General features: G+C 42.4%; 1 protein-coding gene across 4 annotated transcripts in view; it reads right to left on the bottom strand.

The window, feature by feature from the left end:
• Window positions 1–20,584, bottom strand: part of TNFAIP8 (TNF alpha induced protein 8) — a 71,359-nt gene that overhangs the window by 7,956 nt on the left and 42,819 nt on the right. The window contains exon 1 of one of the 4 annotated variants that reach the window (XM_053288599.1): window positions 16,567–16,677. The exons of the other annotated variants lie outside the window; for them this stretch is intronic. The gene's annotated coding sequence lies outside the window, so the exon portion shown is untranslated. Of the gene's footprint in view, window positions 1–16,566; window positions 16,678–20,584 lie in introns of those variants that run through there. 4 annotated transcript variants of the gene reach the window in all.

Here is a 20,584-nt window from a genome sequence, read left to right as displayed (position 1 = left end):
GGAATTCTGGTTCATGAGAAATGCGTGGTCCCAGATTCTATGTCATACCAACCTGATAAAGTCTGCCGTCCAATATTCTCCACCCAACTTGAAATGTAATTTAGAAATGAGCAGAAAATGTTGGGTGAATGGCCCAAGAACCAGACTTTCGTAGTTTTGCACAACACACTCACGGGGAGCACACACAAATCCAGGAACCAAGCTTATCAGCGATTGTGTGAATTTGCTGTGTGTGAAGTAGAGTAAGTAATGTGTATCGCTTTTGAGGGCAATAGATTGTGTCACATGACAGAGAAGGAACAGACAATAATACAAATACTGTATAGAAGAAGGCAGCCAACACACGTCATTACACTTTCAACTAGGGATGTGCAAAATGTTTTTATGTTGAAACATTTTGACTTGCAATGGGCCATTTTGAGTTTCTCAAGCTTGAAACAAAATGCCCTTTAAATAAAGGGCCTGTTTCAAGCTCAGAACAAAACCCCATTTTGATTCAAAACGTTTTGATGTTTCGAGCACCATTTTGGAGGCCTGTTTTTCCCTTGCCGATTGGTTTTCTGGCACTAGCTTCTGAGTAGCTTGTAATCTTGGCTGGCTTGTTACCAACTAGTCATGAGCAACTGTGCCCCCACTGGCTGGGGAGAAAAAACACCAAAGGAGGGAGTTTCAAAATGTATTCAAAGGGAGTGGGAAGCAGAGAGAGCCCTTATACTGTGCCTGTCTTGAAGAAGATACATATGGAGGAAGAGCGGAAGGAATCAAGCAATGTTTGATTTTGTAGTTTTCTTTTCTCAACATCAAGTATAATATGCTGTGCTATTGCTGCTATAACTATCCGGTTTTGCTGGATCTCAGATTGACAAAGGCAGAAGTTGGCTGCCTTCCTTCCCTGAATTGTGGTTTGTTTTGTTTGTGAAATAGTGTTGTGGCAATAAAGAGACAGTGGCAGCTCTCTCTCTCACTGTTTAATATTACTTGATTATTGCTGTGACAAGCTCCATGTCTGGCCTTGAGACTAATTTGTGTTTCACTCACTGCTCTGGTCTGCTCTGCTATCTGCATTGCAAGGTGTACTCAGTCAAAATGTGGCTAAAGTTGCCCTAGTTGAGCTTATGGTGATACTTGCTGCTAAGGGTGCTGCTGTGACAGCTGTTGCAATTCTAGGAAGTAATGTAAAGTAACATAATTGTGTGTGAGAAAGCCACTTGTGCCAATGATGTTATTGCAACACACAAGCACTGTGGCTGGCAGTGGATTCTGGGCCAGCAATTCTTTTTTGGCCATTTTCGGACTCTGTTTGAAACATGTGTTCTGTGTTGGGAGAGGCAGATTCCCTTTTACTGTGTGCTTCTGCAGTGTTTTTCAAGGCAGGGTTTGTAAACAGTGTTCACTCTAATTTTTTTAAATCTGTGTGCGGAATGAGTTTTGTTCTGGGTGGCAGTATCAAGGCAGTGTGTGTGCACATACATTCAGAGTGGGGCCTTCCTGATTCAACCTGAGCAGGATCTAAAATTAACTGAGCAGACATAAAAAAATGTGTGAGCATGCACACATCTTAGAGAGAACAGTGGTTGAAAAATGCATTGCAAACTGCAACGCAAAACTTGTGTGTGCTCTCTATGAGTGCAGCATGTACCGGCCACAGGGAAATATGGGGGGGGCTCATAAAAGGCTCCCCATTTTTCCCCATGGGTAGTTCGAAAGACACCAAAGTGGGTTGTATGGTAGGGTGCTACCTACCACCCAATCCACAAAAGAAATGGGCAAGCAGGCAATTTAACACTCCCAGTACAGTACCTCCAGTGACTGTTGCTGGTGTCTATCTTATGTTTCTTTTAGATTGTGAGCCCTTTGGGTACAGAGATCTATCTTACTTATTTATCACTTCTCTATGTAAACCGCCCTGAGCCATTTTTGGAAGGGCGGTATAGAAATTGAATGAATGAATGAATGAATGAATGAATGAATGAATATAAATAGTAAACACATTTTTAAGCTTTCCCCAGAACTCCCATAGAATCTTATGGGGGTTATTTCAAAACTTGGGAAAAATGCAAAATCTGTTTCATGCACATCCCTACTTTCAACCAATAATGCTCCCCATATAGAAACAGAATTTCAGTATTGAAATACACGTCCATCTATACACACATACCTTTGTTAGTCATTTGCAATACAGAAGTGGCCTGGAAAGAAAGAACCACTAACATTTTTGCGTTTACAGAAGCTTCTCTGACTGGTGGTCACTATTATTCATCCAAAATGCAAGTGATGTTTTTGTGAAAATGCTGCTTTCCTTTATGACAAGCTCTTTTAAAGCAAAGATTTCTTGACTGACAGTTGTACAGTTTGAATTCAAGATATGGGTTTTCAAGTATTTAATATATTTGCTCCAGAATGCATATGGGCTGCAAAGTAGAATACTATGCATGCAAAATAAGAATATTAACGAAATAAATATTTCCCAAGACGGAGCTCAACCAAACACAAAAGAGAGGATCTAACCACACTAATGTTTCTCTTCTTCCTGGCAGATTATATTACTTTTCCTTTGTTTCTTCACCTGAAAACCATAAGGAGATCTGAAGCAAGTTTACCACAGGATGTGATGAAAGTGTAACTGGGCACAAAAAGGACTACAAAAAATAATATATGATTATGAAAGCACTATAAAAATTTAGCAGTATTAAGGAGAAATCAGAGAACATATCATCCACAAAGTACCCTCAACCACTAACCTCCAGAGTAGGGGGAAGGATATGAGAGAATCATTTTTGTTTTACTTCTTGGAGTTAACTTCTGGAGCATGTAGAACTAGATGAACCAATAATTCAGCCCAGAAATGAACATCTCATTTACTTTTTGCACCATAAAATTAAGGAATAAGTTTAGTTGTCCAAAGCTATGACAAGCAAAGGCACAGCTATACTCTTGAAAGGATAGCTCAAACTCAAATTAGCTGAAACTACTTTACTAAAAAATATTTGTAAACATGTATTCAACTGATAAACGTTCTTCTAACTTGTGGTATAGTTTGAGATAGAGTCTAGAGTCTCATGCCGCCTTGAGATTGTTTTAATGAAAGGTGGTATACAGATTGAAAAATAAATAAATTTAACAATAAACTCTCTTGCAACCCTCAAGCTCACTCATAAGATTCTGAAGTTTTACAGCTTATCGGTGCAGACAAAGTTGGCAGTAGGTATTTTCCCCCATACTGTGTAAGTATTTAGTGGCTCCAATTCTTTCTTACTGTTATCTAGGGGAAAGCTTTTATCATGGCAATGACCAAACAAAAGAAATTCAAAGCCACACAGGACAAGCAAGAACAAAATTTGACCAAATGAAGATCTTCCTCTGTGGGAGTAAACTAGATCTACAACTCAGAATCAGAATGATAAAATGCTGCATCTGGTCTCTTCTCCTGTATGGATACGAAACCTGGACTATAAAGAAAGAAGCACATAAAGAACTGGAAGCTTTTGAGATGTGGTGCCTCAGAAGAATACTCAAGATTAAATGGACCAGCAGAACAAATAAAGAAGTACTTCAAAAAGCAAAGACACATGAACAAACAATACAGACAAGAGATACAAACTGGAGTATTATGGACAGGGAGTATTGTGGAAGGGGTGGATCGATGGATGGATGACCTCAAAGAATGGATAGAAATGGACATAGAAGATATCATCCACGATTCTAGGGACCGTGATCTATGTTCCTGGCTGCCAGCCTCCCAATTGGAGAAGGCACATGAAGAGAGAGAGAGAGAGAGAGGGAGAGAGGGAGAGAGAGAGAGAGGGAGGGAGGGAGGGAGGGAGGGAGGGAGGGGGAGGGAGAGAGAGAGAGAGAGGGAGGGAGGGAGGGAGAGAGAGAGAGAGAGAACTCTTTCTACCATCCTTCCAAATGATACCAATTTATAAGTAAAAGGGAGCTCAGGAGTGTTATAATCTCCCCATAAGAGTGATGTGATTAGTTTGCAACCAACAGCTACCATCATAGATAATGGCAGATTGCCATCTCCAAAACTGCACCTTCTCCTTCATGCACAGACCTCACTGATATGTTCCCTTTCTCTAAAACTAAAATAGGATAAGCAATATTTCCTAAGCACCTCTAGGTTATTTAGGTACTGAGCAGCTAAGTGTGGTATATGCAAATATTGGAATGACTTGTAAATCAGCATTCCATATGTAAGAGAGAACATTATAGCACAATCTAAAAAGAGTGGTGTAATAGATTTCCTTCCTGTTTGACTTGCCACAAGAAATTAACTTGCTCTACTAAAATTATTAGCTTGTATACAGGCCAAAATGAACTTCTGAAACATGCAGAATAATATGTGTTGGAAAAACAGATTTAAAATTTGAATAATAATCATCCCAAACTCACTAAAGCAAAGATGAACTGCTATTACCAGTACTATTGTCACTGAATTTATTTTTACATTTATATTCTGCAGTTACCCAAGAAGCCCAATGCATTGTGAACGCTTATCCTTATGACAACCCTGTGAAGTAGGTTAGGCTGACAGATAAATGACTGGCCCAGAGTCACCCAGTGAGTTTCGTGATTGAATGGGGATTTGAACGCTGGTCTCCCCGGTCCTAGTCCAACACTCTAACTACTGCTCAGTATTTCCCCAAAGTTCCGACAGCCAATGCCCACATTTTCTGAAAAGCTTTATTTTTTAGTGTGCACAATCATAAGGCTTAGCCCTCTCAGTAGAGCCTAAACCTTAACATTTCTGTGTGAACTGCTATTCTGGACATGCCTCCTGACTGGAAGAAAGCTAGCAGTGACTTCTGCAGAGGCTCAATGGACAACCAATGAACTGACTCAATATAAGACAGCTTTAAGTGTTTGCGTTCAACATTCTCTTTAACTGGACACACGGTTTTTTTTAGATTTGCAATAGCTTTACTAAACAAAATCATCAATACTGTAGTGATGTAGGGGGAACTAAGAGTTGAGCTGGCTCGATGTCCATGCTGGTGGTCAAATATCTAGAAGCGCCACCTGCATGATTTCTTCCCTTCCAAAAAATGGAGAAATTTAAGGGGGAGGGGCAGAACTAGAACTGTGTGGGGTCATCTAAGGATCAAATACTAGCATGAACACACAACGAACTCGGCACACATTACTTCCTCGCATGTGGCTATAATGACACCAGTTGCAGGGGAGTAACAAACACCAGGAGAGACCCTTGACTCCTGCCTGTAGGCTTCCAGTGGTATCTGGTGGGCCACTGTGTGAAACAGGATATTGGACTAGATGGGCTTTGGGCCTGATCCAGCAGGGCTGTTCTTATGTTACTATGATGGGACAGCTTTGTTGGAAAAAAATTTTAAAGTATGAACTGAGGGTGTACTGTGTATTAGAGCACAGACAGCCGATTTAGTATACACTGCAGCGTTTGCCTCCTGAAATGTCTCCCGCATGTCACACTCCACTCCCACCACCCTCATATCCAATAGTCCCAAGATTAAGACATGTTGTTTTAGTGACTTTCATATAATGAGAAACTGCGGCTAAGTAGCATGTGATCTCAAGCATCCTGCACAGAAAAAGGCTTCCGGAAAACCACAGTTCTGAAAGTACAACACAGCAGACCTCTCCAAAACGGCAGCGTAAGTTATATGCCAATATCTCAAGTAGTTCATGGCTGTATTTTGACTGAGCTAGGTGCAAAGCTCTAATTTTTTATCTGTAATTAAAATTACTACATAATTACATACTGCCCTCGTTGTAATACTGTACTGATGACAATCAATTCTTTTTCTTATGCTATTCAAGCAGTTGATGACCAGGGATTCCCTAAGCCAATAGGGTAACCTAACCAGGCTGCTACTCTGTCCCAGAATTCTGCCCATTTCCACCTGAATGCTGCATTATGAAAGAGGGAAGCAGAAAGAGGCAAATATTAAGAAGCAGACCTCAGAGACCTGCAGAACGGTTCTCACCCAATGCAAAACCTCAGCACCAACACAAAGTCAGCGCATTCCCTTCAGGACTCAAAATGTATTTTTCATTCCAGGTACAGGTAGGTAGATGTTATGGCATAGCAGCTCCAGACCATATTTCACTGTATACTAGTCTACGTTCCAAGCCAAGTTTCCATTCAGTTCATGCACAAAGCTTCCTTGTTATCAACCATGTCCTATTAGCTCTCATTTTAATTTATGCATTTATTTTAGGAGGCGAGATGTTGTGGGGCGGGGAGAGGAAGAGACTTCAAGCACAGAATTCATTTATTCAGCATTGCTCTCTTAGTCTTTTTGTGCAAACATTTCTGTGTGTACCAGCATCAGATAAAACTCCACAACAGGTTTGGTGTCTCCTCAGTAGAAGGATGCAAAATAATGAACCAGATGAGAGCAACCATTTACATAATGGAATTCTCCACTGAGAAGTCATAAAAGGTAGTGAGGCTGTGCACACTAGCAGCCCAACCCAGGCTATAGCAGCCCAACCTGGGCAGGGCAGCTCATGTGCAGCACCGGGATCTTTGCCGGAAGCCCGGCTTTTAAACCCGGCCCTTAACTGGGGTAGAAGGCGCAGGCGTACCCTCAAACCCAGGGCTGGGGTCATGTGTGTGCTCTGGCTGCACGCAGTCCAAGTGCACACAGCAGTGGTTGCCTAGAGCACCCAGCTCATGGGGGATTTCCGCAATGCATCACGCTCATTGCATTGTGAGATACCTGGAGACTGGGACTCATTTTCCCGGCCTCCAGGATGCCAAAAGGCTTGCAGCAGGACCCATCGCGTGGGCACGCAAGCCACGTAGCTCAGATGCTCCATGGATCATCGGGGGGGGGGGGAGGTAGGTCCAATCCTGCCTTTCCCCCATCCGTCCATCCTCCCCTCCACTGCCAAGGTCGTGTGAATGACCTCAATGAATGCTTATATTATAAATGAAGCAAAATAAAAACATACTATTGTTCTTTTTAAGATTTGGAAATTTTGTTCAAGTTTTTACCATAGTCATCATCTACTACTACAATGAATATTTATATATCGCTTTTCAACACAAGTGCTCATAGAAAAGATTTACATAGGAACTTATAAATACATAAGACGATTCCCTGTCCAAAAGTGCTTACAATCTAAAGGAAAATATAAGGTAGACACCAGCACAACTACTGGAGGAATGTTCTGTGTCTGAGGGAGTAGAAAGGGACAGTTGCTCTCTCCTTGCTAAATGCAAGAGAACCACTACTTTAGAAATGCCTCTTTACTCAATTAGCAAGGGTATATAAGAGAACCAGTGTTAATAGGTAGTTTAGTTCACATTAGGATTGTATGATGGTTGTGTGCAAGAGAGTGGCTGACACACAGAACAAGGAAGTACTGCACCAGCAAGAGGACCCTAACATAACTTCCCAATTAACTGCACTGGTACAGCAAGCAAATGGCAGTATTTGATGCCTTCCCCTTTCCTACAAAGCCTTCTGTGCAGTGTTCTCTCTAACAGGGATTCCCAGATGTTGTTGACTAAAACTCACAGCATCCCCAGCTGCAACAGTCTTTGCTTGGGTTTTATGGGAGTTGTAGTCAACAACATCTGGGAATCCCCGTTAGAGGGAACACTGCTTCTGTGCCAGCCATAAATATGTCCCGGAGGGTTTTGCAGCTGTCAGGGACATATTTTCCCAGGCAACCTGGGAACAGAGGTGCTCTTACCCCTGGATGTCCTGGCTAAAGTCCAGGGCCTCCACACCCCCTGGGGGCCCCAAATCTTTTTTAGTTTGTCCCAGATGGTGTTGTCACATTAAATATGTGTTAAAAATATGCCACCCAACCACCCTGAGCCATTTTTGGAAGGGCGATATAGAAATAAAATGAATGAATGACTAAATGAAAAATGGGGGGGGGTTTGCTCCAAAAGCCTTAAGGTCCAGGCTTCAAAATTACCTAGGTGCACCTCTGCCTGGGGAAGGACAGTGTGTCAAAAACTGCTGATTCCCCACTGTACCAGTGTAGTTAGCTGGTAAGTTTTGTAAGGCTGCTCTCTCATCACACCAGTGGATCCTTAATCTGTATGTTCTCATTCAGCCGCTGTGTGTTTTCCTTGTTTCGTTTACAGTAACTTTGTGCTGTATGGTTTTATGAAAACTCCTGCAGCCAAGCATATCTGCTGTAACAAAAACCCCAGGCTTTTGTTCATGGAAGTTTTCTGGATATTAAAAGGTGGAGGCTTTTCATACCAGTTTTGGAGCACACTAAAATCCTTGGAATTGTCCAGTGGGATTTCTGACACTTTTCTTGGAGAAAATCACCACCAAGTCATATCACAAGCTGCTTTTAAAATGGCCTGCCCTTCAAAATCTAGCTCATGGTGGGTTTTTTGGCGGCTGATGCCAGCAAAATCTCTGAGGTGTGCAGAAATAGTTGTGTGGCTTTTTAGATCCTGACCAGCGACCTGTAATAAAGGTTTTTTTTAACACATAACACTTGAAACCACTATCCATTTCTGTTTTTTAAAAAGACATTAAGTGCATTTTAAAGACTCCAAATGGTTAAAACAGTACATTAATAGATTTACTTTCACTGAAAAAGTTGGATTTTACTCCTCATAAAACTTCAAAGATCCAGCAGTTTTTAAGTGCATGCAATAATTTATTTATATTCTTATAAAAGGCATCTACTGAATGCTATAAACAAAGGACCACAATTTTTCTAGCACCTATTGTTTGTTCATTGTAGGGGCTGTCTTCTTACAAGACTCAACACTGTATAGTATACCAATAGTTGCAATCCAGCCTAGTTAGTCTGCTTAAGCTCCAGTTTAATCATTATTGTAGCCTTTTAACAAGTTTCTTCTAACTTCAATGAAACTAATTATCAAACTAAATAAATTTACATCAAAAGGGAGGCCAGTTTAAAATCAAGGCCAACATCCTGACCAGTGTTCCCTCTAAGTCATGCACATGTGCGTGCACTCACAAGTTTTTTGATGTCTGCTCAGTTAATTTTAGACCCCACTCAGGTTGAATCAGAAGGGCCCCATTCTGAATGCATGTGTGCACAAGTGCTTTGATACTGCTGCCCAGAACAAAACTCATTCTGCACATAGATATATTTTTTTAAATTTACACTTTATATCCCGCTCTTCCTCCAAGGAACCCAGAGTGGTGTACTACATAAGTTTCTCCTCACAACAACCCCGTGAAGTAGGTTAGGCTGAGAGAGAAGTGACTGGCCCAGAATCACCAGCAAGTATCATGGCTGAATGGGGATTTGAACTTGGGTCTCCCCGGTCCTTGTCCAGCACTCTAACCACTACACCATGAAAAAGAATTAGAGAGAACACTGATCCTGACTAATGGTGCGTGTGTGCTTCTAACAAAAGATGCTTGCAGCACTAGCCACCAAACCTTTGAAGCAAGAGCTCTCCTGCACAAGACTGCAATGATTCTATTTTAGTGGAAAAGAAACTTTTTCCAGGACAGAGTTAACAGAGCAATCAAGTGCTTCTTCCATTCCTTGGTTTGAGTATTTGCAAGTACAGAATTTGATGCATTCCATGAGCATCATGACTGCAATCACCAGATCTCATTGTGGTCTTGAAAACCTAATATGCCAGAGTCCTGTACATCCCAAAAGTCTTTTTTCATGATTTAATTGGATGGTGAAACCTGGGGAAATGGTCTGTTTGGCAAGACTACCCCAAGTGATACATATTTTGGTCACAGGTCATGCAGTACATGAAATCTGTAACATGTCTTGAATTTAAAATGGATGCTGCAATCCTCATCCTGCTTGAGGCTTCCATTAAATATACAAGATAGCTAAAAAGCTTGGGTGAAGAGATGAGTCTTTGTGTGTTTCCTAAAAGCCAACAGAGATGAAGCTGCTCTAATCTCAGCAGGAGGTGTGTTCCATAGCTCTGGGGCAACTAAAGATAAGGTTTGCCTTTGAGTTGTCACCAGATTAGTTGGCGGCACCTTCAGACGAGGCTCCCAGGAAGATCTTAACAGGTGGAGGGGTTCATAATGAACAAGGTATTCTCCTAAATACCCTGGGCTCAAGTCATTAAGAGTTTTATAGGTAACTAGTGTTTTTTAGCCCGTTACAATAATGGGCGCTAGCGGTTCCCCCCCCCTTACCTGCCGCGGCCCGCCCTCCCAACTGCCGAGTCCTCCTCAGGCCCAGCCCACGTCATTCGGGCGATAAAAGTCCTAATTTTGAGAAGAAGAGAGGAGCTCGCAAGCAGAGCTCCTCTCTCTTTAAAGCCTCTTCCCGAACTGGCGCTTTGGGCGCAAAGGACGCCTATTGTGTCCTTTGTGTCCATAGCGCCATTTCGGGCAGTGACTTTGCACAGAGAGGAGCTCTGCTTGCGGGCTCCTCTCTCCTTCTCTAAATAGGAACTGTTATCGGCCGAAGGACGTGGGCTGGGGCTGTGGAGGTCTTGTGTGGGTAAGGTGGTCTCGGCAGCTGGGAGGGCGGGCAGGCGGTCGTCGGCAGCCGCGGGGGCAATTACATGGGCCGATTTGGCCCTTAATCATGGGGGGGGTTAAAAAGGAGGACTCGGGCAGCTGGGAGGGTGGGTGGGCGGCCGCGGGAGCAATTTGTTGCTACGATGATGGGGACATCAACCGTCGTTTGGGGCACTTCAGCTACTTTGGCCAACATGGCTGCCTGTGTCTGGGCGGCCGTATCTTTTTCGGCGGTTCTGAGCATGTGCTCTGCGCATGCCCAGAACTACCGAAAAAGATACGGGTGGCACGGGATCACACACAGGGCTTTTATTATAGAGGATAACCAGCACTGCTTGAGACTCCCATTTAAAAAACTTATTGCTAGCCAGTGTAGTTCTTTTAAAACTGGAGTAATATGGTCTCTTCGGGACATCCTGGAGACCAATCTGGCAGCAGTATTCTGAACCAACTACAGTTTCAGACTAGGTACAAGGGCAATCCCATGTAGAGTACACTGCAGTAGTAAACCAGGAGGTTACCAGCATGTGCATCATTGTCTTAAGGTCACTCGTTTCCCGGCAATCCAGAAGGATACTATGGCTGATGGTATCAAAAGCTGCTAAGAGATCCAAAAGGACCAACAAAGTCACACACCCTCTGTCAATCCCCAATTGGAGATCATCCATCAGGCCATCCAAGGCAGTCTCCATCCCATAACCTGCCTGAAAGCCAGTTTGAAATGGGTCTAGATAATCTGTTTCATCCAAGACTGACTGGAGTTAAGAGGTCACCACCTTCTCAATCACCTTGACCAACCATGGGAGATTGGAGACAGGTCTATAATCATCTAACTCTGAGGGATCAAGCATAGGCTCTGTTAAAAGAGGTTTAATAATTGCCTCCTTTAAACAATGAGGCATCCTACCTTCACAGAGAGAAGCATTTATGATCTCAACCAGGCCATCTCCAACAATCTCCCTGTTTGATAATAAAAACCATGTTGGACAACGGTCAAGAGAACAGGTGGTAGGATGCACAGTTCCAAGAAGCTTGTTCATGTCCTCAGGATTCAAACTGAAAAATCCTATTTAACCACACAAGATGAGTTACTGGACCCCCCCGCCCCCGCAAACAATGGATTCCAGGTCCTTTGTTTGCTTGTATGAGAGCTTTTGTCCACACACAAAACTCATTAAAAGCTTCACAGTAGCTAAATAATGGCTCCAAAGCCAGAGCAGAAGGGGACTGTATAAGTCCCCTCAACAATTCCGCTGGACTTGAAGCTGCAGATGCAATACGTGCAGCAAATAATTGCTTCTTTGCCACATATTGCCAGGCCTTCAATTATGCTCTGTGCTGTAATCTGATGGATTCCAGTCGAGCCTTTCTTCATTTGCGCTCTAGTCATCTACTTAGCCACTTCAGCATCTACATGTGCTGGACCTGAGTCAATTTGGGGAAAGCCTATAGTTGTCATGGCCACTATGAACTCCAATCTGCTTCTGACAATTCAATCCCAAAATGAACATTGAAGTCATCCACCATCAGCATGTGCGTCTCCAATGCCAACTCTGCAACCAAATCCAATAGCTTGGATAGGGATTCTGTGGGGCAGCAGGGTGATGGGTACACCAACAGAAATTCCAATAAATCTCTGGCCCCAGGACTCAATTACACACACTCAACACAGGCGGGTGCTCTGACAGGGATCCTGATAAGAGAGCTATTGTACTCTACCTCAGCGACCATATCCTCTCACCTGCTCCACAACATAGTATCCCATAGGGAGAAGCTGGGACCAAACAGGGCCACTACCCTCTCCCAACCAGGTCTCTATAATGCACGCCAGATCAGCTCCCTCATCCACAATCAAATCAGTAATAATTTCCAATTTATTTTGAACCAATCTGGCATTGCAAAGGAGCAAGGTGAAGTTCTGTGGGTAGTTGGCACTGCTCCCCAAGGTCGAATTGCTGACATGGCAGCAGAAAAGGGAACTAGCTATTAAGTTTCTGTTTTCCCTTCCCCTGTAATGGCCTGCTGATCTGCCAACACTCTTTTATTCTGTGCCCCACCACAACTGGAATAGCTGCCCCCTGCTGAGGAACCACTCTATTATTATTATTATTTAGTCGATTTCTATACCGCACTTCCAAAAATGGATCAGGGCGGTTTACACAGAGAAATAATAAATAAATAAGATGGATGGATGCTAAGACACATCCTTCAGCCAAATAAACCAAGAGGCAGTCCCAAGTAGGGATGTGCATGAGCGCATCCTTCCAAAACGAAGTGCCGAACTGGCTTGAACACTGGTGTTTGAACTGGCTCAACTGGCTGGGGAGTGGTGCCTTTAAAAGAGCAGGTAAGGAACTCCTTACCTGCTCACCTCTAAGGTGTGTGCACATGCGTGCGCTCACAAGTTTTTGGATGTCCACTCAATTCAATTTAGAGCCCACTCAGGTTGAATCAGGAAGGCTCCATTCTGAATGCAGGTGCACACACACTGTCTTGATACCGCCAGAACAAAACTCATTCTGCACAGAGATGAAAAAAATTAGAGGGACCACTGCTAATTAGAGGGACCACTGCTAAGAGATGAAAAAAATTAGAAGGAGCCCGCCGGCCGCCCAGTTTATCATGTTACCTGCACAGAGGCAGCGTTGCTTCCTGCAGCCCAAAACAGCATCAGCATGCACATGGCTGGGGCACATGCATGCCAGCCATTTCTGTGGTCAGCATACCATGCAAATAGCCAGTGCACGTGCACCCCGGACATGTATGTGCCAATGCCGATCAGGGCTGCAGAAATCAGTGCTGCAGCCCGGCATGTCTCTTGAAAATCTGAGCTGGAGGGAGGAAGTAGCAAGGGTGGGGGGAGCAGGTAAGGAGCTCCTTACCTGCTCTTTTAAAAAAAGCACCACCACCGCCCCAAACTGCACCATGAACTGTTCATGCACATCCCTAGTCCCAAGAATGGCCACATGTCTTTCAAAACAACAACAACAAATATTTATATACCACTTTTCAACAAAAGTTTCCAAAGCGGTTTACATAGATAGATAGATAGATAGATAAGAAAGGATCCCTGTCCCCGAAGGGCTCACAATCTAAAAAGAAATATGATAGACACCAGCAATATTCATTGGAGGTATTGTGCTGGGGAAGGTTACTCCCCTCAGTCCCACCACTGAAGGCCAAGCCACCCAAGGCCTTTGGCAGCCGGCTGCACATTTAGCCGCAGCTGCCTTATGTAGTCCAAAAAGAGAAGGTTGGGTGATCAACCAGCCAACTGGCTCTTCTGGCAGAAATGCAACAGCTGGAACAATTAGAGGGTTAGCAGCAGCAGTGTGTTAAAAACAAAGCAAAACAAAAGCCAGAATACAGCAACAAAAGTCTTCTTGCAGGTAAGTATCCTAAGTATCTTCTAACTGTGCTTTCCACTGAAGCTCTACTGTTATTACAAAAAATTGAAAATAAGCAGGGTTTCATTGTTTTTAACAGCTGCAATAATTTTTGCCACTCCCCTTGGTCCGGAAACCCTCTTCAACAGCAGAAACCTGTCCCTGAAGTTGATGCAGCTCTCAGGGACATGTTTCTGTGGATAAAAAAGTACTTCCAGAGCAGGGGAGAGTGGCAAAAGTCACTACATTCTTGTGAAAGAGCACCCTCGCTTTGGGGAAATGGAGCGTAGCACTGTGCGTGTGCTTTTTAAAAAAATCGCACACTCTGTTAGTCAGGATGTTGGCCACGGTCTTAGACAAAGTTTCTCACTTTAAAAGGCATATACGTTTTCGCCAGGAGTCGACACCGACTCAACGACACCATCTTTCCTTTTTCTTTCTATGCTTGTTTAGAAGCATATAAAGAAAAAGGAAAGATGGTGTTGTTGAGTCGGTGTTGACTCCTGGCGACCACAGAGCCATGTGTTTTTCATGGTAGAATACAGGAGGGGTTTACCATTGCCTCCTCCTCCAGTGTGAGATGATGCCTTTCGGCACCTTCCTATATCACTGCTGCCCGATTTAGGTGTTTCTCATAGTCTGGGAAACATACCAGCAGGGGATCTGAACTAACAATCTCTTGCTCCCTAGGCAAGTCATTCCCTGCTGCACCATTAGGTGCAAGCATATAGTCTTATTTTATTAATACATGGCTGGCTGCTATTAGAATTAGCACAGAAATAAAGCTTTTTTACTATCCAGGAATATAATCCATAACCTCTGGAAATGCAACCCCCATGCTTTTTGGGCTACAGAATCTGTAGCTACCACTGACCATTGGTGGCAGATTACTCAAATCTTGCTCTCCACAGAAAAACAGGCCCAAAATGGTGCTTGAAACATTTCAAGCATTTCAAGGTTGATTTGATGAAACAGCCAGTTCTGGCCGCTGTTTTGACAAATCAATCTGAGGATTTTGCAATTTATTCCAAGCTCAAAATGAATTGCAAAATCTATTTTGTGCACATCCCTACTTTCTAGTAGCAAGGGTTTGCAGTTACTGAGCAGCACTCCCACCCCCACCACATGGAAAGTAGATGTCCATGGTTTTTAATTGACAGTCCAAATATTCACCAGCTGGTCTTGTGGTAACAAGCATGACTTGTCCCCTTAGCTAAGTAGGGTCCACCCTGGCTGCATATGAAAGGGAGACTAGAAGTGTGAGCACCGTGAGATATTCCCCTCAGGGAATGGAGCCACTCTGGGATGAGCATCTAGGTTCCCAGTTCCTTCCCTGGCAGCTCTAAGATAGGGCTGAGAGAGATTCCTGCCTGCAACCTTGGAGATGCCCACTGCCGGTCTGTGCAGACAATACTGAGCAAGATGGTCTGACTCAATATATGGCAGCTTCCTATGTTCCTATGACCAACCTTTACCTTTTTTTGTGTCTGGTCTTTTATACAGAAAATTAGGCTCTCACTCTGTATGTTTAATAGTGCATAATGAATCCAGTTTTAAGCAGCTCAGACTACAAATTTTGATATTATTTATTTATTTATTTATTTATTCATTCATTCTTGTTTGCATTATGCTGAGATATCTTTTTCAGAATATACTTAAGGTATCTAAAAGAAAAAAACATTGAAACACATTGGCTAACTTCTGAACTAGCACTGTGCTATTGCAGCCGTGGCCGACAGACTGATACTGTACCATTACGTGAGCGGGCAGTGGCAATGTTTGATGGTCAGGCACTGTTGCAGCAGTGCTGTGCTAGTCTGGATATCTGTCACTGATCTTTATCCACACAATTAAAATGCCTTATTAATTATTATTTTATTTTAACTCTTAGCTAGTCATAGCTGTTTACATATGCCAATAGCTTTCTATACATCACCTTTTGCACCCTGAACAGGTATATAGGGAACAAAATATAATTAAAAGTGTTTGGAATAATATATGAAGCCAAACTTGTAGCATAGGTAAAGCCCTAAGGATCTATAAAACCTCAGTGAAACTGATTCTAACTATGTGTAACCGGTGAATTGATTTACTAGGATAGTTAACAAAATTAACACAAAGTTACAGGTGCAGTCAACATTCCAAACATTAATGTTTGTTGATCTTTAAAAACAAAACAAAACCTACATTTGTTCAAGTTTCCAAATCTTATCATACATTATCTGATAAGAGTCAATCCAATACAGGTGTATCTGTACTAGCTTAACCTGTCTTGAAATTAAACATGTCATTTACCAATCTGTGAAATGTGCTTACTCATGCTATTGCCATTCACAACCTACATATCACAGGATAGTCTTAATCAGCAGGTCTGCTTTAGTAAATAGTAATATCAACTAGTAAAACATGTCAACAATTTTAAATATTTTACTTTAAAAGATATAATTTCCATAGAGGAAGTGAAGCTTCAGTGGCAACCGCACACTTCCCTCCTGGCCTCTCCATCCGGAGTGCAATTTCTCACCTCCCAACTACAGTCCCTGCTTTCCCAATTTCCTCCCAACTACAGTCAAACATTACATCATCAATGATATTATCTGTGGCCACCTTCAGACCTAACACTAAACCGGAGGCAACTGTGCCAGGAGGTTGAAGATTTTGGCTGTCCGAATGCATGAACCCACTGTTTTGTCACTGAACAGCAGGTTGTTTTTTAACTCCCAAACCTGAATTTGTACCTTAGGTTGCATTTCAGTTTCACCACCAAAATTTCAGGGCAAAAAGCGGCATCGTGTCATCCGAAGCCTGCCAGCTTGTTCTCTGGTTTTTGCAAGCTGCATAAACAGGAGTTGAGGGAAGGAAGCTCCTCCCTCTCTCCTACTTGATTGGCTGCCACAGCTTTCATTCATTCATTGAAATGAAATCAAACAATCAATCACTCAAAGGACGCTCACGCAGCCAGTGCCTCCTCCTTTGCAGTCTCCCAGACAACCGATTGGGCTTGTCTGGGAGTGTGCAGGGCTGATGTGAGGCAAACCGCTGGACCCGTAGTTTGCCATGATGTCTCAAGGAAGCTGTCACTGTGGCTTTCTTCTAATCCAGGATTGAAACCTTTTAAAACTCAGGTTCGTTTTAACATCAGTGACAATGCAACACTGAACTGTGGTTAAGACTGGGAAAGGTAGTTCTGTAATCACTATGGGAACAAATACATTATCCCTGCAGCTTCCTAACAATGGCATAACCGTGCTGATGCAAATTGGTTGTGTTAAGATTAGACCAGGCCTGAGAAGAGCCAGTGGTGTTCATCAGCTATCTCCATTTAATTGAGTTACGCGGCCTCTCTTTCCAATAAGTCTTTATACAATTCTGAAAAGAAATAAACATGTCAGTCTAAGGCTGTGAAGTCGCCATTTACTGAAGTTTTAAGTAGCACTCAAATCAAACAGGAAGAACCCTGCTGGAGCTTGGGTCAGGCCAAGGTCCATCTAGTTCAGCATCCTGTTTCCCAGAGTGTCCAGCCAGAAATCTCCAGGGAGCCCACAAGCAGAGCTTGCTTCCAATGAAGTCTGTAAAAGCTTGGAGTGAAAGAAGAAAATAGCATCAAAATAACAAAACTACATGGGAATATTATACTAAAATTCTTGCTAAATGTGTTATGTCCAAAGCACTAAAATACTCTGAACGATTTTGTTCTAAACCACAAATTGCAGGTTATATTTAGCCACCATTGTTCCGTCTTCAATTCTGCCTTTCTTTTTAAAAAAAATAAAGCCAGAACTCACTTGGTTTCTAATGAACCCAGTCACTATAGCCCTGCTCAAACATTGTGTTCAACCCTCATAAGTGTACAGTGCATGCAGGTACAATTATTCACATATTATGTTGAATATAATGAAAACACCACACTTTCTATCTGTGCAATGCATTTGAGGGGCCTGTACCCAGTTTCACTTTTAAAGTCATTCATGCAAAAATATGTACAATGTACAGATGTCTGTTCATTTGTTCGACATAATGTCTGAATAGGGCTTATGTGAAATTTCTATTGTGCAATATAAATAGATCATACATTCACATCTGTCTTTTGAACATAGGCTTTTTCCACGTTGTCTCAAGAATGGAAAATCCATTGCAGTACTGGTTAGATACTCTTACTCAACAGTAAAAGCAGCTGTAGCTACCGTTTTTCAGATCCTGGCTTCTCACATTTGCCTCAACTCAGTTATTTGTGGAAGTGCAAGTGGCCAGACTATCATGAAACAACTAAGCAGATCTCAAATTACACTAGGTTTAATTTCCTCTTTTGACCCCCTAAAAGTAACATTAATTAACTGCTTAAGCCACCTGGAAGACAATTGGTGTTAATTTAATTGGTTAGTTAGTTAATTCTCTCTCTCTCTCTCTCTCTCTCTCTCTCTCTCTCTCTCTCACACACACACTCTCTCTCTCACACACACACACTCACACTCACACTCACACTCAAACACACGTTTGCTTTGTTAATACACAGCAACATCCATTTCAGACAGCATCAACACAATCTGGTCTGAACAAAATTAAGTTGAACTTTTGATGCCTTCACAATGAGCTGTGCTGTTTTGCTGATAGCAGAACAGTTTAACAATTGTGTTATGATGTTTAGGAAAATGTTTTAAACATAATGTTCTTTTTCTTAAATCATAAACACATAGGATAATAAATGTTGTGGAAGAAACTCTGCGAATTGAAGTAGACAGACACAAATGTCATATCCGAGTTCAATGGATTCCAGAGGGCGAAAAAAGGCCTTCCAGCATCAGTTTGTACAGACTAAGATATCAACTGTGAAGGGCTCTTGTACTAGAACAAAAAGTGATAGACAGACAGACAGACAGATACTGTTTACAGGAAAAGTATACCAGGGGATACAATTCAGCATAGTCATATATGCAGAATCAGTGTGGATTTTTGTATTCTGTGGTACATACTAAGGCAAGTTTCACCAAGCCCAACACAAATTCAAAAAAGTCAGTTCTAAAGCCTCAGTGCTATAACATATATACCACCTGGTCAAGACTTCTTACAGAAGTCAAGCTTCCCCATTTATTTATTTTTTAAAAATCCACAACGATCATTCAACAGTTGAAAGGCAACAGGTTGTCTCGGCAAAGAGTAAACCGTTTTCAACTTCAGAGCTATAGGGGAACAGAATATCTGAACTTGTTTTGACCAGTTTCTAATCCTCATAATGGTAAACCATATTTCTTGCCTGTATAACAACTTTGGATTTTTCTTTGAAAATATTCAAAGCAAAGATAATTAATTCCCACTACCCCCTGCAAGTAGTACAAGACTACCTGTGAAGAATTGTATTTAAAAAGAAATTCCAAAAGACTTACAACCCAAGCGTATGCATGTTTACTAGAAATTCCAGCTCATTTTAATTGGGCCTTATTTACAAGAGAGGGTGCTTAGAAGCGTTGGTTTGGACTGTCAGACCATTTGAAACATCTACATATGTACCGGGCACCTGTGATCTCAACTTCATTTTGGATAATTCACCACCAAACAAGCTGGTGGCAACTGCTGCTGGACCTCCCCCAATGATCTTAAAAGGTGGTGGGATTCATGAAGAAGGCGACGCTCTCTTAAATACTCTGGGCCCAAGCCATTCACAGGGCTTTATAGGTAATAAACAGCATTTTGTATTTTGCCCAGAAACTAATTTAATTTATTATTTATTTATTTAATTTATAAACCGCCTAACATAAAATCTCTAGGCGGTGTACAGAATAAAAACATAAAATATAAAACATTAAAAATTCTTAAAAAGATAAAAATTAGATAAAAACACATTAAAATTTGAAAATTGAATCTCAATTGAAGGCCGGGGAAAACATGTACATTTTCAGGGTCCTCCTAAACGCAAACATAGATGGAGATGCTCTGATTTCAGCAGGGAGCATGTTCCACAGCCCTGGGGAAGCCACAGAAAAGGCCCGGTCCCTAGTTGCCACCAAACAAGTTTGCGGCACCCATAGTCGGACCTCTCCAGATGATCTTAATAGGCAAAGGGTTTACAACAGAGAAGGCGATCTCTTAAACACCCTGGACCTAAGCTGTTAAGGGCCTTATAGGTAATAACTAGTTCAGAAACCTAGCAGCCAGTAATTAGCAGCCAGTATAGTTCTTTTAAAACAGGAATAATGTGGTCTCTACGAGTGGCCCTGGATACTAACCTGGCTGTCACATTTGGTACCAGTTGCAGACACGATCTGCCAAAATTGATAAGCGGTCTGGGAGAGGAAACCTGAGATTCCCTGGGTGTGGTAGAAGCAGGGTGTGCTAGAAGGGTGCACGAGACTTTGTTCAGAATGTCGTCTAAAATCCGCTTGACAACAGGTGAACCCAAATTGTTACCAACCTTGTCAATAAACCTTGGGTTAAAGTCAATAACAGGTCAAGTTATGTGCCTGTTTGAATTGGTAACAAGCCTCAGGTTGCCCAGATAACGGAACCTGAATGGGTTTGGACAACATGCCACATGGGAGCTCTCACCATAAGCAAGTAGGTAAGGTTCCCACTCCTAGACTGCTTGCCAGGATCATCTACCCATGGTGTTTAGAAATTAATGTTGGCTAGTATTTTTGCGTGCACTAATGGCACAGCAGGGAAATGACTTGCCTAGCAAGCATGAGGTTGCCAGTTCGAATCCCCGCTGGTATGTTTCCCAGACTATCGGAAACACCTATATTGGGCAGCAGCGATATAGGA

The sequence above is a fragment of the Hemicordylus capensis genome, chromosome 2 (genome assembly GCF_027244095.1).
Source record: "Hemicordylus capensis ecotype Gifberg chromosome 2, rHemCap1.1.pri, whole genome shotgun sequence".
Taxonomy (NCBI): Eukaryota; Metazoa; Chordata; class Lepidosauria; order Squamata; family Cordylidae; genus Hemicordylus; species Hemicordylus capensis.
Note: the sequence above shows the minus strand (reverse complement) of the source record. Positions and strands in the feature narration are given on the sequence as shown.